This window comes from Bos indicus x Bos taurus, chromosome 13, assembly GCF_003369695.1.
Source record: "Bos indicus x Bos taurus breed Angus x Brahman F1 hybrid chromosome 13, Bos_hybrid_MaternalHap_v2.0, whole genome shotgun sequence".
Taxonomy (NCBI): Eukaryota; Metazoa; Chordata; class Mammalia; order Artiodactyla; family Bovidae; genus Bos; species Bos indicus x Bos taurus.
Genome location: NC_040088.1, coordinates 60,986,477 through 61,001,794, shown reverse-complemented (window position 1 = coordinate 61,001,794; position 15,318 = coordinate 60,986,477). Strand labels below are relative to the sequence as shown.

Here is a 15,318-nt window from a genome sequence, read left to right as displayed (position 1 = left end):
CCTGCTTCATTCCATATTCCAAGGCCAAATTTGCCTGTTACTCCAGGTGTTTCTTGACTTCCTACTTTTGTATTCCAGTCCCCTATAATGAAAAGGACATCTTTTTTGGGTATTAGTTCTAAAGGGTCTTGTAGGTCTTCATAGAACCGTTCAACTTCAGCTTCTTCAGCATTACTGGTTGGGGGCATAGACTTAGATTACTGTGATATATGAGCGTTAATAGTTGCGGGAGAGAGAGTAAAGCTGTTTTGGCTTTTCCAATACAAAAATAAGCGAATCCCTTGGATTCTTTGTAAAACTCATTCGATGGTCCCTTACTATAACAATCCCTAAGGAAACATGCACATTAATTTAGGAGTTCATTTTTAAAAGTGTCCCTGAGATTTGAGCGAAATCAATGTCAGAGTTTGTAAGTACTAGAAAGCAAAAATCAACAAATATGCCTACACGCTAAAGATATCAGAGTAAAATGAGCAAAACAAGAAAAAATGGAAACTTAGGCTAAAATATTTTTTTCAAAAGAGCTTCTAACCAACTTGTGAAAGATACTGCTGTGGCTGATGAGCTAGACACAGAACAAAGGTGCTTATGGATCCACTGATATTTTATCTTGTTTATGCTGGTTTTGGTTTTCTGTTTGTTTTTATTGTTATTATTATTAACAAGAAAAACAGAAAGTATCCCTTATGGCAGAGTAAGGTCGGCTATGTTTAGTAACTATATTTCCTGAAAAATATTTAGTTTTGAGGACTGGCAAGAATTCTCTGAGACCTCAGGAGACATTATAAAAAGGGTGATGATGTTCAGCTGGCAGTAATTTTTTAAATCCGCTAATTCACATACAGAAAGGAAGCAGGGCTGGGATGGGGGTGGGGGGTTGGTGTTAAAGTGACAGCTACCTTAACTTTGGTGTCAATGCTGTATTGACACACAGAGGTTAGCGCACACAATGGGCATGTGACATATACGAAAGGGCACTTCCCTCTCCCTTGCTTCACTAGCTCAGGTAACCACCATCTGTCTAGCTGCATCCTGGCTTTCCCACCCACCAGCTTGTCACTTGGACATGGTGTTTCACCTCTCTAGGTCTCAGTTCCCTTTAGTAAGAACCTAACAGAATTGTTACAAGGATGATGTGAATTAATAAAGTCCTTTAAACAGGTCTGGCACACAGTAAGTGGTTTGTGTTCCAAAAACTACAATTTACACAACTGCTTCCACCACCCAACTCTCCGACACACCCACAGCCCAAATGATCCAATCGAATTAGCCCCCAAAGTAGCCACAATTCCTATAAGAGAACTCAGGGAGACTCGGATGCACCGTGGCGACACACACATTAGCATCGGCCAGAGGAGCTTGGCTGCGGGCTGCCCTGCGGCTACACAGACAAAGGCTTTGTTTGTCCTGAGGCTTAGTTGTCTCTGGGTGACTCATCACAATACAGACCAGTGAACCATGTTCAAACCGGCCGCAGTAGCGCTGGAGCAGAGTTAGACAAGCATTGAGCGGCTTGTCGTCACTGCGCTCTGACGTGGCTAGACACTGTGAAGACATCTCCGCACCATGATGCAAGGATGACTCTCCGTTCTTCACAGCAGAGAATATCCTGCCTCATGAAGCTCGTGAGTGTGGGCCCAGAGCTCACGCCAGGAATCCCTGCTTCCCATCTGGACTTTCTCCTACATGGTGCTCCCTCTTGTTCATAAAAACCAGCATAGGTTTCTTCAGAGAAGAAGGGGAAATTTACTCAATTCTAGAATCCAGTATTTGCCAAATTTGAGAAAGTTTCAGTGTTGAAAACGGGATATGCAAACAACACTATGGTGATGACCCTCTGGCACTTTAAAAGCAGGGAGCAACTTCCCTGGTGGTCCAGTGGCTAAAACTCCACACTTCCAATGCAGGGGCCCAGGTTCCAGTCCAGGTCGGGAACTAGATCCCACATGCTGCAACAAAGATCGAAGATCCCATGTGCCACAACTAAGACCAAGCACAGCCAAATAAATAAACATTAAAAAAAAAAAAAAAAAACAAGTGTTCATCTTAAAAAAAAAAAAATTCAGTAGGGAAAAAAGTCTGGAGCAACAGGAACAAGTATATGCAGCTGGTGGAAGAATAACTTAGTACAACTGCTTTAGAAAACAAAGTAGCACCATACTCAGAAATGCTGGAAATACGCACAGACCCAGCAATTCCATTCAGAGATATATTCTCTAGACTCAGACTCTTTCACGTTTATACCCACATTGTCTATTAAGAAACTGGATACACTGTGCCCTGGAATACTACACAGCCATGAAAATCACAGCAGCACAATCCCAACAACATAACACTGAGTGGAATTAAGCAAGTCAGGAGAACACACAGTTTCATTCTACTAGTATTGATACACAGTTCAAGAAGAGATAAAATCAGGAAATATATTCTTTATGGAATTATCCATATGTAGATTAATTGCAAAAGAAAGCAAGGAAATTATAAACACAAAATTTAGGACTGCAGTTACCCCAAGAAGGAGAGAAATGTGGTCAAACAGGATGTCATGGACTGAATGTTTCAGTTCAGTTCAGTTCAGTTGCTCAGTAGTGTCCAACTCTTTGCGACCCCATGAATCGCAGCACGCCAGGCCTCCCTGTCCATCACCAACTCCCAGAGTTCACTCAAACTTACATCCATCAAGTCGGTGATGCTATCCAGCCATCTCATCCTCTGTCGTCCCTTTTTCCTCCTGCCCCCAATCCCTCCCAGCATCAAAGTCTTTTCCAATGAGTCAACTCTTTGCATGAGGTGGCCAAAGTACTGGAGTTTCAGCTTTAGCATCATTCCTTCCAAAGAACACCCAGGACTGATCTCCTTCAGAATGGACTGGTTGGATTTCCTTGCAGTCCAAGAGACTCTCAAGAGTCTTCTCCAACACCACAGTTCAAAAGCATCAATTCTTCAGTGCTCAGCGTTCTTCACAGTCCAACTCTCACATCCATACATGACCACTGGAAAAACCATAGCCTTGACTAGACGGACCTTTGTTGGCAAAGTATGTCTCTGCTTTTTAATATGCTATCTAGGTTGGTCATAACTTTCCTTCCAAGGAGTAAGCGTCTTTTAATTTCATGGCTTCAATCACCATCTGCAGTGATTTTGGAGCCCCCAAAAATAAAGTCTGACACTGTTTCCACTGTTTCCCCATCTATTTGCCATGAAGTGATGGGACCAGATTCCATGATCTTCGTTTTCTGAATGTTGAGCTGTAAGCCGACTTTTTCACTCTCTTCTTTCACTTTCATCAAGAAGCTTTTTAGTTCCTCTTCACTTTCTGCCATAAGGGTGGTGTCATCTGCATATCTGAGGTTATTAATATTTTTCCTGGAAATCTTGATTCCAGCTTGTGTTTCTTCCAGTCCAGCGTTTCTCATGATGTACTCTGCAGATAAGTTAAATAAGCAGGGTGACAATATACAGCCTTGACGTACTCCTTTTCCTATTTGGAACCAGTCTGTTGTTCCATGTCCAGTTCTAACTGTTGCTTCCTGACCTGCATATAGGTTTCTCAAGAGGCAGGTCAGGTGGTCTGGTATTCCCATCTCTTTCAGAATTTTCCACAGCTTATTGTGACCCACACAGTCAAAGGCTTTGGCATAGTCAATAAAGCAGAAATAGTTTTTCTGGAACTCTCTTGGTTTTTTGATGATCCAGCGGATGTTGGCAATTTGATCTCTGGTTCCTCTGCCTTTTCTAAAACCAGCTTGAACATCTGGAAGCTCACGGTTAATGTACTGCTAAAGCCTGGCTTGGAGAATTTTGAGCATTACTTTACTAGCGTGTGAGATGAGTGCAATTGTGCAGTAGTTTGAGCATTCTTTGGCATTGCCTTTCTTTGGGATTGGAATGAAAACTGACCATTTCCAGTCCTTAGATTCCCCCCAAATTCACATGCTGAAATCTTGATTCCCAATGTGATGGTAACAGGAGGTGGGGTCCTAGGGAGGTGCTTAGGTCAGGAGCCCTTAGAATGGGATTAGTGCCCTTACAAAAGAGGCCCCAGGGAGAACCCTCATCCTTTTGGCCACATGAGGACGCAGCAGGAAGACAGTTATGAACTAGGAAGCGAGCCTCACCAGACACCAAACCTGCCAGTCCCTTGCTCTTGAACTTCCCAGCCTCCAAACTGTGAGAAACAAACGTTTGTTGTTTAAGCTACCAGGATGTGATATTTTTGTGACAGCAGCTGAATGGACTAAGACAGAGGGCTCCATGCAATAGTGGCCACCCCTTTTGTAAGCTCAGCAACTTATATGCAGATGCTAAATTTTATGAATCTTTAAAATGTGCATTTAATTTATAGTCCTTTGCATGCATAATGTATCTTCTATAATAAAGTATTGTTAAAACAAGCAGAAAAGATCAACTTTATTAAACGCTAAATGCAAAGTAGTTTTATACACAGTCACAAAATAAGGCAAAATAAAACGAGATGGAAAGCTGACATTCCTTAAGTGTCTATGTGCCAGGTACATACTAGGGGCTTTAACATAAGTAATTTCATTTTGAAAAGCACAAAGCTTATATGAAGTTTCAGAGAAAAGTGAGATGATGCCAGGTGGGAGAACAATTTGCTGAAGAGGGTTGCTATATGACTCTTGCCATAAAACTGGGTAATACCTTTGAACAGGTAGCAACGGTGTGACTGGGCAGCTTGGGTAGAGAAAGCAACACTTTGAAAGAGGGCAGCAGAAGGACACTGGGGATGTCCAAGCAATGCCAATCAGTCCAATCTAAGACCCTTGTCTTAGATTAACACATTGCCAGAGATACAGGTTACTACAAACTGGTTCCCAAATCTGAGATCTGTTAAGAGTCTGGATGACCCCAATAGCCTCTTAACTCCCCAAATCTGAGTTCCCAGTAAGACTCTCTTAGAAATGCCTGTAGTCTTAATTTATTCACAATATAATATGACACAAAAAGAATGTTTAAAACTAGACTTAACGTTGTTTCTTCAAATTTCTTCAGTAAATCAGATACTCTTGAAAATCAACTTGCTCTACCACCAAAGGAGAAGTTCTAACTTTAAATCTATTTCTACTGGAAGATACATCAATTAACTAAAAAAGGGACAAACTTCAAAAGATGTTAACAGTCAACTCCAATCAGTGTTATGTGTCTTCTCAGAAATATGACTAAAAACAGCTACTATCCAAGTGAATAACATTCATTCTAGAGGCTATGGGACCTGGCCACGGCACCACAGTTCATCCGCTCTCCCTATTCTGGTCAAGAGCCAAGGTTGGTTCAAATATGCTAGACTTGTCTCCTTTCATTTTGCCTGTGATCCTGACAGCAGCACATTCTCTCTGCTCCAGGAGAAACACATATGATCCACCCTTGCTCTTCTAGACTTTTGGAAAGTGCTTCAGCTAAACATGGCATTTAACAATTCTTTCTGATAAAGTTTATTATAAGTTTTAAAGGAATCAAAAATAATTTCAAACACACACAAAATGGCTTCAACCATGTATAAATGAGCCTTTAAAATACGGAGAGGAACTTCCTGGTGGCCCAGTGACTGAGACTCTGCACCCCCAATGCAGGGGGCCTGGGTTCAATCCCCGGACAGGGAACTAGATTCCACAAGCCACAACTCAAGATTCTGCACGCCACAACAAAGACTGAAGATCCCATGCGCCCACAACTGAGACCCAGTGCAACCAAATAAATAAATAAAATACAGGGAAAGAGAGGCGTGAACAAGAAAGGGGGAAAACTATATACCATAACATTCCATATTTGAGAAACTACAAGTCTTTTTGACTTCTCCTTAGGAAATGACAAAGATGCATTTAGTTTTATAATACATTTAAAAAATTACTTCTTCTAAAAGAATCAACATTAGTTTATGGCAAGCTTATCAAATGCCACATTAAACACAAAATTATCTCAGTCCAAAACCTCAAGCTAAACTTTCTTAAAACATTGCAAAGCTATTATACTATCAGAGTTGCATGTAAAGATTAACAATTTTGCAAAAACTTAAAAACATTTCAAACATCCTTTAAGTAATTGCCAAGCCATCAGCTGTTCTAGACCTGATTGCGTTCACTTCAGAACCAAAGATTTCCTTACCTATGGGTGTAAAACATTTGAACCAGGAATCAGATGCCGTGGGTTTTAGGCTTATACCATACTCCTATGCATAACTGGTAACTACAGGAGCTAAGCCTTAAGCCCAGGACATCCTAACTTGGGTGGGTCAAAGGCACTAAGCCTTGTCTTTCTCTCCCAGTCTGCCTATATGTAGAGTGCTTATGAGGATAAAACAAATGGATATAAAAGTAATTAAATATAAAAATGTGAAATGGTATTATAAATTATTATGAAGTATTTAAAAGACCATATATTGGAAAAGCTCTGCTATCACATCCCCCTGTTCACCATGCTTACCACTGACCACTGCGCCCAGCACTCGGGGTAAGTCCCCTCATGAGGCAGCCAGAGCGCCCGTGCCTGCATCCGCTGGTGCTCTTACTGCGTGTGTGGCAAGGGCTGTTTACCAGACTGTCAGCCACAAGAGCCGGTGCCCCTCAAACTCTGTGTCTCTGGTGGTGGGCACAGAGAGACGCTCATTTGTGGGATGTTGATGAATGTCCCAATGTGAAAAAAGTTAACATTTAACAAACAGGATACAAAATCCCAGGGTATTAAAAGGCAAGTCTCCTTCCAGATTTCCTTAAACACATTCAGAGGAACTGGGGAAATACTTTCTAGTACTGAAAGGTAACTCAAATCCCTTCTGACTACTTCAAAGGGGAAAGAGGGATAAATGTCCTCTTGATAAATGTAAATCTCAGAGAGTGGGGGATATATAACCCTAATAATTGCATATTTTCTACCAAATAATGTGCAGTCAATATTCTCAAATTAGTTTCAACACGTAGTAAAGCATAATTCTCTGGGCTGGCCAGACATCTGTTCACACCAAGTTATTTTACTAAAACCAAAGTCAATTGCTGCTTTGATTAAAACCCTCCCTTGTCTTAACTTTCTTCAGTCCTCTAGTATTAGGAAAATGAAAGTGAACACTAATTGACTTGAGAAAGCAAGTATGGTTCTCTTATTGGAAACTATATATTTTGGAATAAAAGCGAGTCAAAGACCAATTGCGTTAAGGTGGTAACACCAACCTTCAGCTACAATTTTGTGTGAACAAAATAAAATAGTACACTCATCAAACAAGCCAGACTAGAGGGTTTTCTTCGGAAAGTTTTAACGGAAATCCTAGTCCTTGTTTTATGTGAACTCAATGTACAAAAATGCGATATAATAGCATTTGAGTATTAGGACATTAATTTGTCAGACAGCATTTGAGTCCTGCCAAACACAAACATTTCAAGTCCTCATGACATGCTCGTCACTCTATTGGGGTCTGATGCAGGTCATCTAAAAATAGCAGTAGGGGATGCAGCCAGATCTCCCAGGCAATGCTAAAGAGGTGCCTCTAAATGGCAGAGACTGTAGTTTAAAGAGACAGTAGAGCTTATTAAGCCCCTGAGAGCAAAGCACAGAGAGCTACCATCCCCTAGGGCACAACTCCCTGTACGTGCTCTGTGGTCATATCCATCTGAACTCACTCTTCATGCACTTAAGACAATAATCATTATTATAAACAAAAGGGGGGTTTCATACACAACTAATAGGGTAAGATACATCACAAGACACAGAACTTTAGCAGGCCCTAGAGATCATCTGGAAAGCAGTTCTCCAACTTGGGCTTGCATCAATATCAGCTGGAGGACTTGTCAACAAAGTCATCCTCTGCATGGCTATTAGATTCCACATCCTCTTGCCAACTCAAAGACAACTCTCTAGAAATTGTCCCCCTCTCTCTGTAATATTCCCCCTCTCTATTGTTCATTGCACACTGGTATATTAGCATGCTGCTATCTCTTACCCTCCCCACTCCACTGAAACCACTCATTGCAAGGACATCAATGACCCCACATGATCAAGCCAATGGTCAGTCCTCAGTGCCCATCTTGTTTGCTCCATCAGCACCATCTGACTGAAGTTATCCATCCTTCCTGTCTGGAGCACATTCTTCACTTGGCTTCCAGAATACCATACTCTCCTGGTTCTCTTATCACCTTGCTGGCTGTTGTGAATTGTCCCCCTAAAAGATATGCTGAACACCTGAGAATATAATTGTATTTGAAAATAGGGTCTTTTCAGATTTCCCATATATAACCAGGTTAAGATGAAGTCATTAGGGTGGGCTTTAATCCAACATGAGTGGTGTTCTTATGAAATGGGGAAATTTTGGACGCACACAGGCACAGAGGGAACAGGAAGTGAAGATACACAAGAAGAAGATGACCATATGACCACAGTGAAGCACCTACAAGTCACCAAACATCACAGGTTGCCAGCAGACATCAGAAGCTGGAAAAGGCCAAGCGGGGGCTCCCCGCTAGAGCCATTAGAGGTAGAATGGTCCTGCTAACACTTTGATTCAGACTTCTAGCCTCTAGAACTGTGAGACGATAAACTTCTATTATTTGAAGCCACCCAAGTTTTGGTACTTTGTTGTGGCAGCTGTATGAAAGTAAGACACTGGCTAAATCTCCTAAGCATCTATGGCTCGTTTCTCATCTCTCTAATCTTGGGGTGGCTCAGGGCTCAATCACTGTACCTCTTTTCCTTCCTGTATATACCCACACAGAGTAGATCTCAACCAGTCTCATGGCTTTGAATATCTTCTCTATGCTGACTCCAGCCCAGACTTGATATCTGATTGCCAGACTAATGTATCCACCTGCCTTCTTCACACATTGTTGATGTTTGATGGACATCTAAAACCTAACCAATCCCACACCAAACTTGACTCTCCCCAGAAAACCCTTGCCTCCTTCAGTCTTTCCCATCTCCATAAATTACTACTCAATGAACCATTTCTCAGACCAAAAAAACAGGGATATTTGTCTCCTTGTATTTTCTATAACCCACATCTCAAAGGTAAACCCTGATGGCTCTACTTCCAAAACATATTTAGAAAATGATCTCTTCCCATCTCTTCCAGTCTCACTACCAAGGCACAAACCCCATTATTTCTCACCTGGACTACTGCCACTGACCCCTGATGGGTCTTCCTGCATATACCCCTGCCTCCTACGGCCTATCCTCAACAGAGTAACCAGATAGAACTTTTAAAACATAAATCAGATACCATCATTCTTTTCTTCTCAGTTAGTGAAAGTCAAAATTCTTAAAATCTTTCAAAAGACTTTTTATGATTTCTGTTTCTTCCAACCTTTACATGCTCTGCCCTGTACTCTCTCCATTCATTGTTCTTACTTTTTTCAACACATCACCATGCTTTACCTCCTTTCTTTATATCTGTTCTTCCCCCAAATATCACAGCTCACCTTCTCACTTCAGGTCTATTCAAATATCCCCTGATTGGACCATTTCTTATCATCCTGCATAAAACAGGAATCCGCCTCTCAACCTACCATTCTCTTTCACTGCATTACTGTTTCCATAGCATCGAGCACTATGTGATTTGTGAGCTACTCACCTTTAAAAAAAAAAATCTGTGTCCTTTCACCAGAATAAAGTTCCATGACAACAAGGGAACTGCTATATCCCCAGTTTCTAAAGTGGGCCTTGGACTTTGCAGACACTTAAAACACTTGTCTTGAGTGAACAAATAAATTTTTTAAAAGGTAGAAATTCCTAACATGAAGTGACATTTACTTTTTTATATAAACAGCTTTTTCGCAAGTTCATCTATCTAAATTTCTCCAAACTCTCATTCAAGACAACATTCTCTGTGCCTGTAACCAGGAATCATAATGGAGAGAATCCAAGAGTGCTTTTCTTAGAGTGTATATAAGCCAAAAAATGTCTTAGTTTCCTCAAAACTGACAGCTCTATTTCAGCACCACAAACATTGTAGCCATAAGAAAAAAAAAAGTTCAGAGATCCTAGGAAGAAGTAACACTCTTCAGATTTACCCCAAAGAAAGCACACTAATGTCATTCTTCTCTTAAATGATGCTTTGCCCCTAAAGTTGGCTGGGTCCTCCTTGGCCTCACAGTCCCTCAGGTCTGAGCTGCCTACACCAAGTGACTCTTTGGCATTGGTTCCTCCTCTGCAGAGGTTGTACCTGAGTGACCTCTGCTCTGTAATAATCTGTAAACCACACTCTCCACGCACAGAAGCTAAAGATGCAATCACACAGCCATGTGAGTCAAGTGTCTGCTTCTTCAGGTTGAAATGACCATCCCAAAATGTGCTTTCCCAACATGGAAAATGCAAGCCCAGTGAAAGGAGCCAAGATCTACAACAAACATATCGAAGTAGTCAGTGATGAAATTCTGGTAGGGTTCTATATGTACACAGCTGCGGCATAATTTGTGAGGTTTAATTTTATCAGACTGAGTTCTATTTCACGTGCCAAGTGTTTTTCCCGTTAGAATTTCAGCAGGTGCAATGTGACAAATCAATACAGCTAAATTCTTAGCCACTGAGCTAAGAAAACTCTATCACAACATGTTAGGGTGAGAGACAGCATAAGCTAGGGGGAGGGGAAGAAGGAAAAGGCAATAAAGAGAAAGAGATGAGATTTTTTAAAGGAATCTGTTATGTATGCCCAGGAGTGCTGTTAGAAATTGTGTTCCTTTGTTTCCATATCTGAGGGATTTAGATATGTGTGTTATCCAGCCAACTCCTAAGTCCCCCACTGGTCTATTACAACACAACAGAACTAGAGCTTGAAAAGGGGTCTCTGGAAGGTAACAGTGCTGTGCCATCAAATTTTTTTAGTGCTTTGAATATTTGAGAAGAGTGTATCAGTGGCCAAGCTGTGGTCAGGAAGATGAATCTACAACTGTGATTTTGCTGCAAAGGAGAACCAAAAGTTGAGTATACAAAAGATAAAGCATCAGAAACAAAGGTTGCACAAGAGGCCACAGGTATACGAGAGCTGGAATGATTTCACCTAGGGGACACCTGAGACATTACTATATATTCTCAATTGCTCCAGGGACTGAAGAAGGACTCCACAAACCCCTGGCATTTGAAAAAGACCCTCAACCACACACAGTCATGATCTTGCTCCCTTATACCTTTCCACCTTAGTTCTGACCTCCTAGGGTGTCCACCCTGGCACACATCACATGCATGGCCCTGTCCTCCCAAATCGCTCCCCAAGGGCCGTCAAGGACACGGCTGTGGACTCTGTCCTGCGTGGTACCTAACGCTCTAAGTTTGCAATTAATATCAAATCACTAAGTCATTACATACCTAATATTTTAGACTAACATTAGAATAACATTTAATTACACTAATAAGTAAATCATAAAGAGTAACATGAAGTTGGAATATCTCTTTAATGAAATCTATAGAAACACGACTGAGATTATCAAAGTTCTCTATTCAAACCCAGAGCACCAATGTTGGTTATATTTTCCCCCTGATTCTCACTGCAAAACAGAAATGCTTTTAAGTATCTCCAGAATTACAGTTTGGGGATTTTTTTCCACTCACGATTTTGTTTTGCTTTGTTGTTTAAAAAAACCACAGCAAAGATGGAAGCTTAAAATAGAAAACTAGTACCTATTAAAATATATAGTAGAGGTCAAAAAACAATTTGAATTCAAATGAGATTTCTAAAAATATATAAATATTTCCTTTCTGACTTCTACAGATTTGTTCACTCCTTAAAAACTTCTATGCTATTTTGAGATTTTTACTGCAAAGCCAAGATAAGTGCTGATTTCTATCTATTGAGGGTGTTTCCTACTCAGAAAAACAATTCAAGTCAACCACCACAATAATCATAAAAACAATGGCCAAGGATACAGAAAAAGAAAATTCATGAGTTCACATTCAGTACGTAGGGCTCTGACCCAACCTTAAGAAAAAAATTAACAATATACACAATCCCCTTTAGTTTTATTGACCATTTAAGGCAACTGAAAGTTTTTATTAACTTTTACTAATTAGGTTATTCTAATTCTTCATTAAGTGTTACTGATGTTTTTAAAGTAATGATTTGGGGAAATGCATTTCTAATTACTATTTCTAAAAATACTGCAAACCATGTTCTTACCACATCAAAATTAAGCAATTACCTATAAATGCCCATAATTGGAAATGCAGTATAAATTCTGTTCTAACAAACCAAGACACTGTGTCTTAAAGACAGGATAATTAGCACAGATACTACTAAACGGATGCTATGGTGATCGGTGCCATAGAGATGTGCAGACAGATTTGGGGGTGGGGGTTTGTGGTGGGGGCGGGGGCGGGTGGGGAGGAAGCAGCCTGAGCAAGGAAATTGATTTGTGCAAGCAGAAAAATAATCTTTGAGAATGAGATAGGCAACTGGAGGGAAGAAATAAGCCACAGAGGGGCTTTTTAACTGGTATTAGGAAGATGTGTCGTTACAAATATTTAGTACAAATATAGGTAGCTCTCCCTGTGTATCTGAATCTGCCTGACAATGACTCATTGAAAGAGTTTATTCCTGGAAGGCACTGAAGTAAACATGCAAGTGCCTTTAAGGAACAGGGAGAAACCTCATTCTGAAGAGAAAAATCTGACCCACAGCATTTGCTTTAGTTTCAGAGAGACACACAAGTCTTTCAAGTCTGCTTTGTTATTTACATCATGAAATTGATCACATTTTTCTGCCTAATACACTCTACACACAAATGAATAAAAGTGCTGTTTTGTTTTCTTCAACCTTGGCAGTAATTCGGGAGGATCTGAGATGACTTCTTTAAAGCACGTGTTACAGGACAAAAAAGTAGGTACACAGCCTCAATTTCATAAAAAGGAAAAAAAAACTGGGATTATGCAACTGCTTTTCCATGCACATTGCCTAAAATGAGTTAAGTACTTAGCAGGTGTTCAGAAAGTATTTGTTTAAGAAGAAAGATGGGAAGGACTGGAATGTTGCCTTTTGAATTGTAGGCAGAAACTGTTCTAAAACATGTTCATGTCTTGACTGATGTTTCTTATTGCACAAGCTGCCCCATCAATCACTAATGTCTTCACTCAAATCCAATGGCATTTATTGAGCACCTACTATGTATGAGGATTGCCCCCTTCTACATCTGTCACTCAGGATTAGTCTTTAATCCTGCAGCTGCAAAGCCCCAGGGGAGGGAGCAGATGGGACTAGTAATAGGGCCCAGTAACACTTTCACTCCATCTGGCACGTGATTCCTGGAATAGTCACTGGAAAAGAAATTGCACTAGGTAAGAACATTAACAAAGCTGGGTGATGGGTTTCAGTCGAAATCGCATGTGACAAGTCGCTCTTCTGGTCTTAGCATCAGCAGCTGCACACCTTTCTTCCACCCAGTACCGTGTTAGCCCTCCTCTCTCTCCTTCCACACCTGCATCCTCAATTCATCCTCCTCTTAGACTAAATAGCTCTGCCAACTCAAGATCCATCAATCTTTCCACATCAGCATTAAGCTGTGTGGAAAATGAGAGAGTGCAGAACAATCTTCCTAAGACTTGGGTCACTTCCCTCCATTCTCATAGGCTTAGATAACATTTAAAGTCCATTAGGCTTCTCCTCCCTATCTTATAAGAAGTGTATATGCTTCTTAAAGATGCCAAATTTCCTTTCCCCTAGACTTTCACCCACAATACATACTATATATTGCCGTTCTTGGCAAAATGTTAATTATTAGTGAACTTTTCATGAAAACAGTAGTCATCACCTAGATAAATGAATAAATTTGCTACTACTGTATTTCCCATAAAGGCGAGAGCAATTCAATGTTGATCAATCTTATTCATGCTAATGTTTATAAACAAAAATAAAGGTTAAGAATTAACAAAATTTACTGATTAAAAGAGGCCCAGTTTAAAGTGGAAAAAACAGGAAACAAAACAATATACATCTTCTCTAAGACAAATCTAAGCTATTTAGCTAAAGGAAAATGACGCTGATCCAGAAATGTAAATGGCTGGTAGAGAATCACTAATAAAAGAGTTTTATTTTAAGCCTCTGAATTTCCTCTAAAAAGCCAAGATTTTAATATTCTTGGCTTGGATTTACCATACTAAAAACAGTTATACAAGGGAGAACAATGAGACATCCCTTGTTAAGAGTTCATTTACTAGGTCACGTGTGCATTAGAATCTTAATTCTGATCTACAAAATCATTAATCTCTTACAATTTAACTAAATATTTGTTTCCAAGGACTATTTAAGGACACTTCAGAATTATTGCCCTCATGCCCCATTTGCTCCATCTTTAGAATGTTTAGAACACACACCAAAATAGTTTAAAGGCCTATGTTTCTGAAATTACTTTTAAAATTGAATACATCAATGTTTGAGAGTGCTATTTTTAAAATTCACTTTCATGATAAACTCTATATCAAGTCCCAAACTATAATTCATGAGAAACTTGAGAAACTTCTAAAAATGAACTACATGTCCAACAACTGCCATGAAATTGGGGAGACAGAGTTTCCTCCAATAATGAGCATCTATAAGGTTTCTAGGTTCAGGACAGGGGACACAAGTTCACCTGTGGCTGATTCACGTCAATGTATGGTAAAAACCACCACAATATTGTACAGTAATTAGCCTCCAATTAAAATAAATAAATGAATTTTTTTTAAAAAAAGGAGCAGGAGTAGGTGGGGAGAGAAGGTACAATGAACAGAATGTATGTACCCAAGAGACAAAATAGAATTTGAAAGCGCCACACAGGAGACTGTGGCTTAGAAAGATTACATTTACTCCATATGACTCCAAAAGGCAGGAAAGGGCCCATGAGCCCAAAGGCAACAGAGGAGAAGGGAAATTCTCAACTTAATGTGAGAAAGAAGAGCTTCCTATTAAAATGGAATATAATGAGACTTCCCTGGCGGTCCAATGGTAAGGAATCTGCCTGTCAGTGCAGGGGACATGGGTTCGATCCCTGGTCCAGGAAGCTCCCACATGCTGCAGGGCAGCTAAGCCTGTGCGCCACAACTAGTGAACTCGCGCTCTAGAGCCCACAAGCCACGACTACTGAGCTCACATGCCTAGAGCCCCTGCTCCGCAATGAGAAGCCTGAGCGCCACAATTATAGAGTAGTCCCTGCTCACCTCAACTAGCGAAAGCCCACACGCAGCAATTAAGACCCAGCCCAGCCAAAAATACCTAAAGAGATAAACACATTTTTAATGGAATATACACACTTATGGAGTAACAAACGTATTATCTTCCAAGGATTTAAGTAGAAGCTGAAAGACCATTTAGCACAGACACTGAAACTGTGAATTTCTCTACTAGGTAGGCAACGA

At 40.4% G+C, this 15,318-nt stretch overlaps 1 protein-coding gene across 1 annotated transcript in view; it reads right to left on the bottom strand.

Moving 5' to 3' along the window:
- The window catches only part of NEBL (nebulette), a 379,950-nt gene that overhangs the window by 268,795 nt on the left and 95,837 nt on the right, over positions 1 to 15,318 (bottom strand). The window lies entirely within an intron of this gene.